We start from the raw sequence: 10,410 nt of genomic DNA on the forward strand, positions 1-10,410 counted from the left end.
AGACGAAATCTTGTGAGATGGCACATGCGCCGATTTCACACAAGATTTTTTTGGTTATAACTTGTAAGACTTATATGTTAATAAGATATTGAGCACATGTGCCCATTTCACACCAGATTTTTTCTTGAGGAGATATCTTCTTCTTTTTGCTGAATTCTTGGAAGAGGTCATTTGATTAGACATGGCTCCAGTGCATTAAAATGACTTTATTTCATTCATTCCACGTAAGTAAGGCCCATTTCAAAAGCTGTGAGCCAAAGCTTACGTGGGCTCATGTGGTTTGGGAATTCTTTTCTAAAGATATTTTATCATCTTTTTGCGACTCTCTGCCACTGTTTCATGCACGTACAGCTACCGCCCCACAAGCGCAAAGTTTATTCCATTGGTTACAGTTTTTATCATCACATCAGAAAAACATAATTTATGAGCAACTAATCTAAAAGTTTTTCTATCTGCCTTAATTCGTTAATTCAATAACTTCTTCACACTGAACCAAAAAGTAAGTTCCCAGCTTTTAGGTTTATTTGATCTACACGTAGTCATTAGTCATTGGGATTATGTGTCTCTAATAAGGGTTCTTGACTAAGTCTAAAATAATGGGCCATGAATGCAAATCTTCGTGCCCTACCATACAAAAAGAAACTAAAGTTTATTCATAAAGACATGATCAGGAAATCCCATGATGCAAAGGCTAGATCTAATCAAGCTTTCAAAAGCATTTAGTTTTCCATTTATCTCCCGAGAGGCCTTAACAAATGCTAGGTGTATCATACTTTTCTCAAAGGAGTAATTTGAATGATCATGAAGGAAAAGAACATTTTTGTGCACCAATACAATAATGTCTATTAGCATAAAAGACTAGTCTTGTCCAATACCCTATTTCATATACTTTGCCTCGAAGGGAAGCAAACATTTTTTTGGAGTTAACCGGCTAATAATTTCTTTCTTCAAAATTAATAAACAAAAGAATGATCTATTATGAAATTTGATAATTTAATGATTAAAAATTACTAATAATTTACATGGTCGGTTTGTATTCAAATCTAGCTGATCCAGTGTTGTGTTCATTAAACAAGTAATGTGTAAGCTACGTGCTAAAAAAGTGTGATCATGCGTGTTTAATTAAAAGTATTCAAAGGCCAATGGCTTATTGGTTTTTTGGTAAAAGATAGTTCTAATAACTTAAGGTTGCAGATCAAAACTGTTTAAAATATATCAACAACATAGGTTAGGTGATGAACAATCAACGCATGCATTGCTCTGCGCATGGGTTCTCAATCAATGTGTAGATAATTTGATCCAAAAGTTTAAATAAAAATTCTAAATCCAATGCGAAAAGCTACAATAATATGTTAAATAAATTCATACATATCAGGATATATAGTGGTTTTTTAAATGAAGGGACGAAAGTAGGAGCAATACCTCTCCTTTCTAGAAAAACAAACTTTTCGAGAAAATTATTTTTAAATTGAAAAATCTTTGGAAGGAAAAGATGGTACGTGAGAAAGAAAAAGGGTTGGGAAAAAGGGAAATATTCGCAACCAACAAGTGTTGCTTTGTGAAGCTTTATAATAAAGGTTTAAAAACCACCTTTATTGTTCATTTGTTCTCAATTCCAGAAGATCTCTTCCCATTATTAACACTGATTGATTGGATGATGTATCTGATGGCACAGAAAGAAAGAAAGAAAGAGAAAACGAGTGGGAAATAAAAATGCTAGAATATGTTTGGACAAATTCCATTTTCCATGTACATGAACAATATTTTGGGAGCTAGCCAATATTGCCAATGAGGGTTTGATACATGGAGACTTGGGATGTGGACACCTATTAGCTAGCTTGAGCTAGGGGCCTTGTGTTTATAGTGGTCCAACCGTCCAAGCCCTTTTAGCCCTTTTCGGGGCCTTTGAAAGTTGAAACACAACATGATGGTGAGACCAGCGGTGCATATGGGTTTGCCTTTTTAATCAATAGGGTATTGAATTGGTAGCCAGCCTTGCAAGAATCTTGGTATATTCTTAGGGTTGTGTCTGTACGTGTCCCTGGCTTACACGTGTGCATGCAGGCCTTTTTCTTCCATCTTTTTCTGATATGAATAATGATTAATGAATTACAGAGGATCCTGTCTGAGAATTTCTGAATATTTCATAAAAGTTATTATTCTCTTTGGCCCTCCCTTGAGGGAGTATTTTGCTGTATCAATATCCATTACTATCATCCTTTCTCTGTTTTTGACAGGAAATTGATACCCTTATCTCCTACTGGTTGTAGAATGTAGGGTGACTATTTTTTTGGGTAAATTTCATTTTCAAGTTGGATAATTCAATGAAAATATAGATCTCTCTGTTATTAAGAGTTTAGCACATTGTTTTTGCATGCCAATTATTGGAAAAGAAGGTTTTTGCATGCCAACTATTGGAAAAGATGGGATTAAAACTTTAATTCTTACTAGAGACTCCCTCAACCTCCTAATCTAGAAAAAAAGAAAAAGAAAAAAGAAAAAAGAAGCAGCCAGAAGAAAAGAATGGAAAAAGATTATAATTCTGAAATGATTATTTTTCCTTCGTTTTGTGCTTTGCATTTTATTTTATTTTTTACTTTTCTGCTTTTGATTTTGTTTATCTTATTATAGGATAATTAAATTATACTTCTATCTCTTGAGATTTATCAAAAGAATACTCTCCCAATTGTTTTTATGTCACTCTCCTTATAATTTTTCTATAAAAAGATTCTTACCTAAACTATGGAGGAAATAATCACACTCTTCTCTTGAGATTTTTATGAATGAAAATGATACTCCTCTAGACATATTAAACTGAGTAGGAATCTTTTTATAAAGATAAAATATTTCATTGGAAGAGTAACATTAATGCGAGACGACATGAATTTATTTGATGCGTTTATGAAAATATCAAGAGATGAGTGTTAATTATACAGAAGTTTAAAAAAGAGTATCAATTTGATAAACCTTAAATGAGGTTTTTATTTTTTTATTATTTTTAAATTTACCCTTTTCACTTGCAAAGGATTTTTGTTTGTTTAATTGATTTTTATTCTCAAGATGGCTCAATACAGTAGTTCACACTTTACAGTGTTCTATGGTGGACATTTATTAATAGGACATTTTTTTTACCTTTTAGAACTTATTTTATGCTTGGAAGGCGTAATTCACACGAAATGCTAAGAAAATCCAAAAAAACATTGTCCTCACGTTTTGGCTCAGGTGAAAGAAGTGTATCTTATTCCAAAGAAGCATTCTGTGTAAGACAAATTTTAATGGTTTCCAATTCATAGTGCATATACTCGCACATTCTTTGGTGCATAATTGTTTTTGAGCTAGTGTACCTATTAAAAAGATTACAGGGTATTGATCAATCAAAAGTGGCTGCTATTGTATCATAACAAATAGAATTTACAAAAGAATTATATATATTATGAAAGAGTTGATGATGCAATTACAGTTGTATCAAGGTACAAAATGGTTCACACGCAGTAAACTCTCAGCACTTATATGTGATACTAATAATCTCTCATGTGCGAATTGGGATTCCCTTAAAGACTAAATTATGCTAAACACATATTATTCGTGCTCGATTGGCTTGCATTACATATATCTCTATGCAATATAGCACACTTCCAAAGCTTAATAAATTAAACAGTTGGCCGACACTAAGAATGAGTGACCTCACTTTGTTTTTGGATCAAATTTTATGATTGACTTTCGGAATCAATACAAGTCGCCTCAGAAAAGTTCAAAAAAATAAAGAAAGATAAAAGGCATAACACTATCAGTGCGCAAAACACTGAACCGTATACATTTTCCACCATATTTGTTGGACCATGAGGATTTTGGTTTTATGTTTAATCTGGTTTGGACCCAACGAGAGTTGACCTGGAAGTGTTATTAGGTTTAGTCTATAGAGTGGAGGCTTAAGTCTCTTAGGAGAAATTTCTAACCTATTTTTGGGTTATATATTTGTTGCTTTAGAATTAGGGTTTGATGTACTTTACTGTCACCTTTATATATTATTCTCTCTAACAATAGTGATATTTGTTACAACTCTGTGTAAGTAGACGTATTGTCAAACCACACAAATCCTGTTGTCTTGTAAATGTTCTTTTCTATTTTTTGCTTCACAAATATTTTAAAGGAATTTGAGTAAATTCCTATAAATATTTGCGTGATCAAAATAAAGTGGATAGAGTTCCCCATTACGTCAAAAAGAGAGAGAAGAAGACTGGAGCTGAATTGGGGGCAGACCATGATCATGTGTTCGGACCACATCTTGCAAAATCTACTGCAGATATCAATTAGGATTAGCCGCTACTACTGTTAGTAGGATTAGCCGCTACTACTGTTAGAACATCATCCATAAAAACAATGGTTGAGTGGCGAAGAAAATGGAATTACGTACCATAAATCAAGCCTATGTTTCCGAATCTTACTCAATGACCTTTTTACTCTAAACTAGACAAGAAAGCAAAGGTTGTGGAAAAGCTTTGGGGTTGGTGTGGAACATGGTTTTGGGGGAAACAAGACCAATCAATGGATATGATGTGGTTGGATTTTTGTCTACCTACTGATCGCCAATATGTAGACGTAATTGTGAGCTATGAGACTGCTTAGGAATTTGGATGAGACCCCACTAACTTTGTTTTGTTGGGCTTATGGGGCTTAATTTCCCTAGAAGCTTGCATGTCTATATTACATTTCTGTGTTCACTGTCCAGAATCCAAATGCTCCAGGGGACAAGGCAAAGGCTAGGTGCAAAATCCAAGCCCGCCCAACCATGACGTTTTTAACGGATTAGTTGGATTTAAAAAAAAAAAAAAATTAGTATTAAAATTTAGAACTCTTGTTTTAAATTTGGACTGATAAATAAGATTTCAAGTGTTACTAAAATGTCTAGTGAGTGGAGGAAAAAAATCATATGGTAATGCTTATTTACAAGAATATGGAAGATATTCAAAACATTACAATTTGCAATAGAATAAAGCTTAGATTATGAGTCACATAATGACATTTTGGAATAGATATCGAAGAATAAATTTGGTTCTATGCTACAGTAAGTTATTTTCTTACTTAGATGTTTAATGGAAAAATGTAGAAAATCCTGTCAAGATCTTCATACGATTTTTATTAACCTAAATAAAGAATATGATAGAGTACATAAAGAGCTTGTGTGTGTTTTAGAATAGAAAAGAGTTATTTTAAAGTATATTAAGTTGATTAAGGATAAGTATGATGGATTTGTAATTAGTTTGAGAACAAGTGGTGCATCACATCTAATTTTTCTATCTCTATGGATATGCATAAAGGAGCAGTACTAAATTTGTATCTCTTTGCTGATGGATGAACTCATGACTAGATTGATTCAAAATAAAGTCTATTTATGTATGCTTTAAGTGAATGATATAGTTTCAATGAATGAAACTAAACATTGAGTTATGTCTTTTTAGTATGTTTGATTATTTTAGAGTTGGAGATTGGTATTTGAGATTCCGGCAATTATTGCAAATGATATAACTAGTAAATACATCCCTCTCCATGTTAGCATATTTTGTTGTTTAGGCAAAATTACAGATAAATGATTTAAATAATGAAAGATCCAATATTTAAAAATTGTATCTAGAATGAATGGAAAGGTAGAAACAAGACCTAAAGCAAAAGTAGTATTTATATTATTTATAATTGCGACTACTTCCCCATTAGATTACTGTATGATTTTTTATGCATGCTTTTTTAAGGTAAATGAGCAATGACCAATTCGAGGACATGGTTTTGCAAGATGACTAAACACCATAGAGTGGTAGCACTTTTGAGGCTTCCATGCATACTCCACCTCAATTGTAGCCACCCTTTGTCACTCCTCCCTCAAGAGTAAATATGACCAATCTAGTCACATTTTCATTTGGAATTGATATAGTCCTAGACAAGTAGACCTAATTTCAACTATTTTTCCTAGAGGTCTAGAGAAAGCTGCAATCAATAAAAGATGTCTCCAGTTCCTTTTTCAATTTCAAGTGGCTCCCATTTGTGCGTGTCCCAAGGGTGCCAAACCCCCCCCCCCCCAGTGAGACACTTTAGAATTTAGAGTTCAGCTAAATATGAGTAAACAGATAGAGTACGTGGAAAGTAAGTTTAGTAATACTAGAAACAATGAAGAAGGGTTTGTAAAACTTGATGTTCAATAGATACTTAAGGTACCAACTTTTGATATCTTAAATCAATAATTCAAAATGATTACCAACTTTTGATATCTTGAATCAATAATTCAAAATGAAGAGATTGAAAAGGACGTGAGTTATATATATTATAAAACTCCTCATAAATAAATAGTAATAATAATAGTAATTTTTGGACCTATCATTAATCTCATCAGTTCCAATTTAAGTTGAAGTTATTAGGTTCATTTTAGATTGAGTCAACAGTGAGGTAAGCTTGATCTTGAAGGTTCACAATAAATTATTAAATTTCATAATGATGCCCCATCTTCTTGCATAACAATTTTTTTTTTTTCCAAAAAAAATTGAATAGAATTCTAACCTATGTCGTCCACTCTATAATGATTGCTATTTATCATAATGCCTAGACACCAATCAATTTTTGTTGTAAATGGGATTTGAAACCTAAATATTTTATTCGACAACAAGAAACTTTATTGGTTACATAATCTTATTTTGAAGTGTGGCTCTTGAATCTTGATATTATACGATCTCTTCAAGCTTTGGGTCCACACCAATCTCGTCTTGGTCATATCATTATGGATATTCAAACTATGCTTGCTAGCCTTAGCTGGTTCTATCACCTATGTTAGCCATGTTCGTTGCGAAGCAAACTCTGTTGCACAGTACTCTTTATTCAAGTTTGTCAAACATATTTTTGACGATGTTTTTAGGATTGAAGACTCACCTCCTCATGCTATGAAGACTACAAATATTTGGATTTGGCTTATATTCAATCATAAATAAAATTGTTGTTCCTGTTTCCAAAACAAAAAAAAAAAATGTTTACTGGGCTGAATATTAAAAACAAAACCAAAAGTACCAGCCAGCTTTGGGAAGCCCCTTCCGACCATTCTGACCCAATATTTTCTGCTCCAGTTTGACCAATTCTAATATAGTACTCCATAATGAAACTGGGCCTTGCATATTCTTCCAATCTCGGCCCAAAATCTAACATTTCTATTTTTTATTAAATTTTTAAGAAACAAGAATATACACACAACTACACAAGGAAAATTGAATGAAGTTCTAATATAAAGACACTAAAAAGTTATGATAAATTTTAACTTTTAAGAGAGAATAAGATAAATTATACAATATATAACGCACTTTCTTAAATAATGTGAGACAATTATCAATTTTTTTTTATTTTTTTATTTTATAGAAACACACTTTTCCACGCAAAAAAAAAAAAAAAAAATGACAACAATAGTATCTCCTTTTAAAAAAATTTGGGTGAAGATAAAAACCAAAAGTTAACTTGTTTTTACATCTTGTATTGTCAAATTATTCATTGCATTTGGTTTTTTTTTTTTTTTTTTTTTTTTTTTTAATCCTATTCATTGCATTTGGTGTAATTTAATACACTGTCCTCTTATATAAAGATGGATATCATATGTGGGTTTACACATAGGGCCCACACTATATGAAAGGAGGAGGATATAGTCCGTGGAATGTACCGAACAATTTACCGTAGCAATATGTCAATTACCATGATCACTAGTATGTCAGTAAGTTTTAAAACAATTTTTTTTTTTTTTTTGAGGAACAGTTTTAAAACAAATTGAGTTCAATTTATTGTTCTCAAAGACTAAATTATATGAGGGATTAGCATTTTCACGAACGAAATGCATTATTTTTAGATAATAGCACTTTAGCTTGGGATGTACTATGTAAGTAGTGGTTCTCACATGAGTCAATTTGCATTGCATTATTCTTGTCACCCTAATTCTTTCCAAGATTAGAAGAAGAGTACTCGTATGGGTATTCCAATTTTAACTACTTCTTACTTATAAACTGATACGAGAATAGTAGAGACCTTTTCAAGTATTGAGTTTATGCCAAAATTTCATATTTAAGGCCAAATTTACAACCCTAAATTAAGCAATTATGTGCCTTTTTCAATCAAAATTTATAAAATTTTCTAAGCCATGATTGCTATTGAAGTTTCTGGGGCATGACAAAAACCAAAAGGCATTTATATTGAAAACTTCGGGAACAATAATTTTATTTTAATTAGTCCCACAAGGCACAAGCTAGGCACTTGTTTATTTGACATGCTTTAATAAAATCTGGTAAACGGTTTGGGTCAAGTTAATCAAATTATATATGGGTTAGAAATGGGTCTATAAACAGGTTGTAAGTGGGTTGGATTAATCAGATTGTGGGTTGGATTGATTGGGTTATGGGTTGATCCGTATTCTTCACATGCATAATAATAATAATAATAATAATAATAATAATAATAATCAATTTGTTTTCCTTTCAGTATAAATAAGAGAACAAATAACAATTTACTCAAAAATAAAATTTAAATAATAAATAAAATTTTAAGTTTACAAAATCCATAGTTCACAATCACCATAAAAGAATGAAAAAAAAATGTTGTGAACCATAAATACTAAATGTGTCTGTGAAATAGTTTAGAATGAAAATACCTATTGTCTTATCTAAATCTGATATGTGGGGGGAAAAATCACCTAAAAATGGGTTGGGTATACAGGCCAATCCTTTTTTAATTTGAGTTAATAAATACGCAGATTGGGTTGGGTATTTTTTTTGGATGAGGTCAGGTTATCAAATTCGGTTCAAATTTTGCCCAAGTCAAAATATGTGAAAGTATGAATTGTACATGTTTGAATTTCATTTTTTTTTTGAAAAAACTTTCAATATCATTGTCCACGGGCTAAAATATCAAGAGCTATAACAATTCAAAATAAAAATAAAAATAAAAATTGTACATATGTTTCTTTTGGGAAATTTAAAAGAATTAATTAAACTAGCAAAGTCACATAAGAGATATATAGATCAAATCTCACTTATACCAAAAATAAACTTCTTCATGCCTTAACATGATGGCAAAGAATAACACCATAAGTTTTAAATCTTATTGTTTCTAAAAAGAAAAAGAAAAAGACACGATGCCTGTAGAGGCATGATTGTCCATGGGTTAGCAGATGGACTGTTTGTGGTTATAAATGGGGCTGAGGAACGTCAATCTTTAAATGTTATGAAAATATGTCTCAAGTCAGTTCCTTGTAAGTGCAAATCGCAACACTATCAGCAGTTTTGTTTGACCTCAGAAAAAATAATGTGGTTGCGAGTTGCACACACATTGAAGGGTACCTCTTGTGGATTGTGGTCCATGTAATTTTCGGCTTTGATTGATTAGCAACATTTTGAACAACTGGTTTCTTTATTCAAAATCCATTGTAAGGGGTTAACTTCAAGGCGCCGAATTCAGACCGAGCTTGATGAGGTTTACTTGTCTTAATTATTCCTTATACACCCTTAGTTTTAGAATATACATATATATTTTGGATACATCGATAATTGGAATTTGAATTAAAATATCTCTTAAAAACATCAGGAAGTATCAACCAGTTAAAATACAGAGTTCTTGATCTAACTATACATTAAACGTGTTCCAAGTCAATTAAGGTAACTCACAAATCTTTCCCACTCAAATATTATTCCATTTAAATACCTTATTATAAATTGGTTGGTGTGTCTAGATAAGATTTGATTGCGTTAATCTGCCACATACCATAACTTTAGCAGAATAGTTTTGAAAATTTTGTGTATTTTTAATTATAACCCATAAAAAATAAGAAAAAACCAACAGCATGCTCTAGGATTCCCTGCATAATATAATTGAAGCTTCCCAGTGCAACATGGTCTGGCCTGGTCTTGCACTCTTACGTTGACATAGCATGAGGAATAATATACAAATCAATTAAACAAAAATAAATGCTGGCCATTAATATATATGAAGCCAGTCTCAGAATTCCAAGACGTACAGCCCGAACCCACCATATATATACTTTTTCATATCTTAACCTAACACCGCTAGCTGCTTTGACTGGCCATTGATATGTACCTAAAGCCAACGTGTGCCTCACACGATGCTCAGCCTTTCCCTTTATCCATGTGAAACCAACGTAGGAAAGTGGGCGATGTGAGTAATGGTTATGCATGGAGGGAAAAAGAAAAAGGATAAAAAAAGAAAGGGAAAGGAGAATTTACCTTTAAGGAAGGTTCATCTCATTATGAATATGTTACTGTTGACACACACGTTGTCAACTTTCAAAGCTCTAAGCCTGAACCTAGCAGCTTTTTTATTTTTGTGTTGAGAATCTGAACCTAGCAGCGTTTGATTGTGGAATATGTTACCTATTTGTAATTA

This window comes from Quercus lobata, chromosome 1, assembly GCF_001633185.2.
Source record: "Quercus lobata isolate SW786 chromosome 1, ValleyOak3.0 Primary Assembly, whole genome shotgun sequence".
Lineage (NCBI taxonomy): Eukaryota > Viridiplantae > Streptophyta > Magnoliopsida > Fagales > Fagaceae > Quercus > Quercus lobata.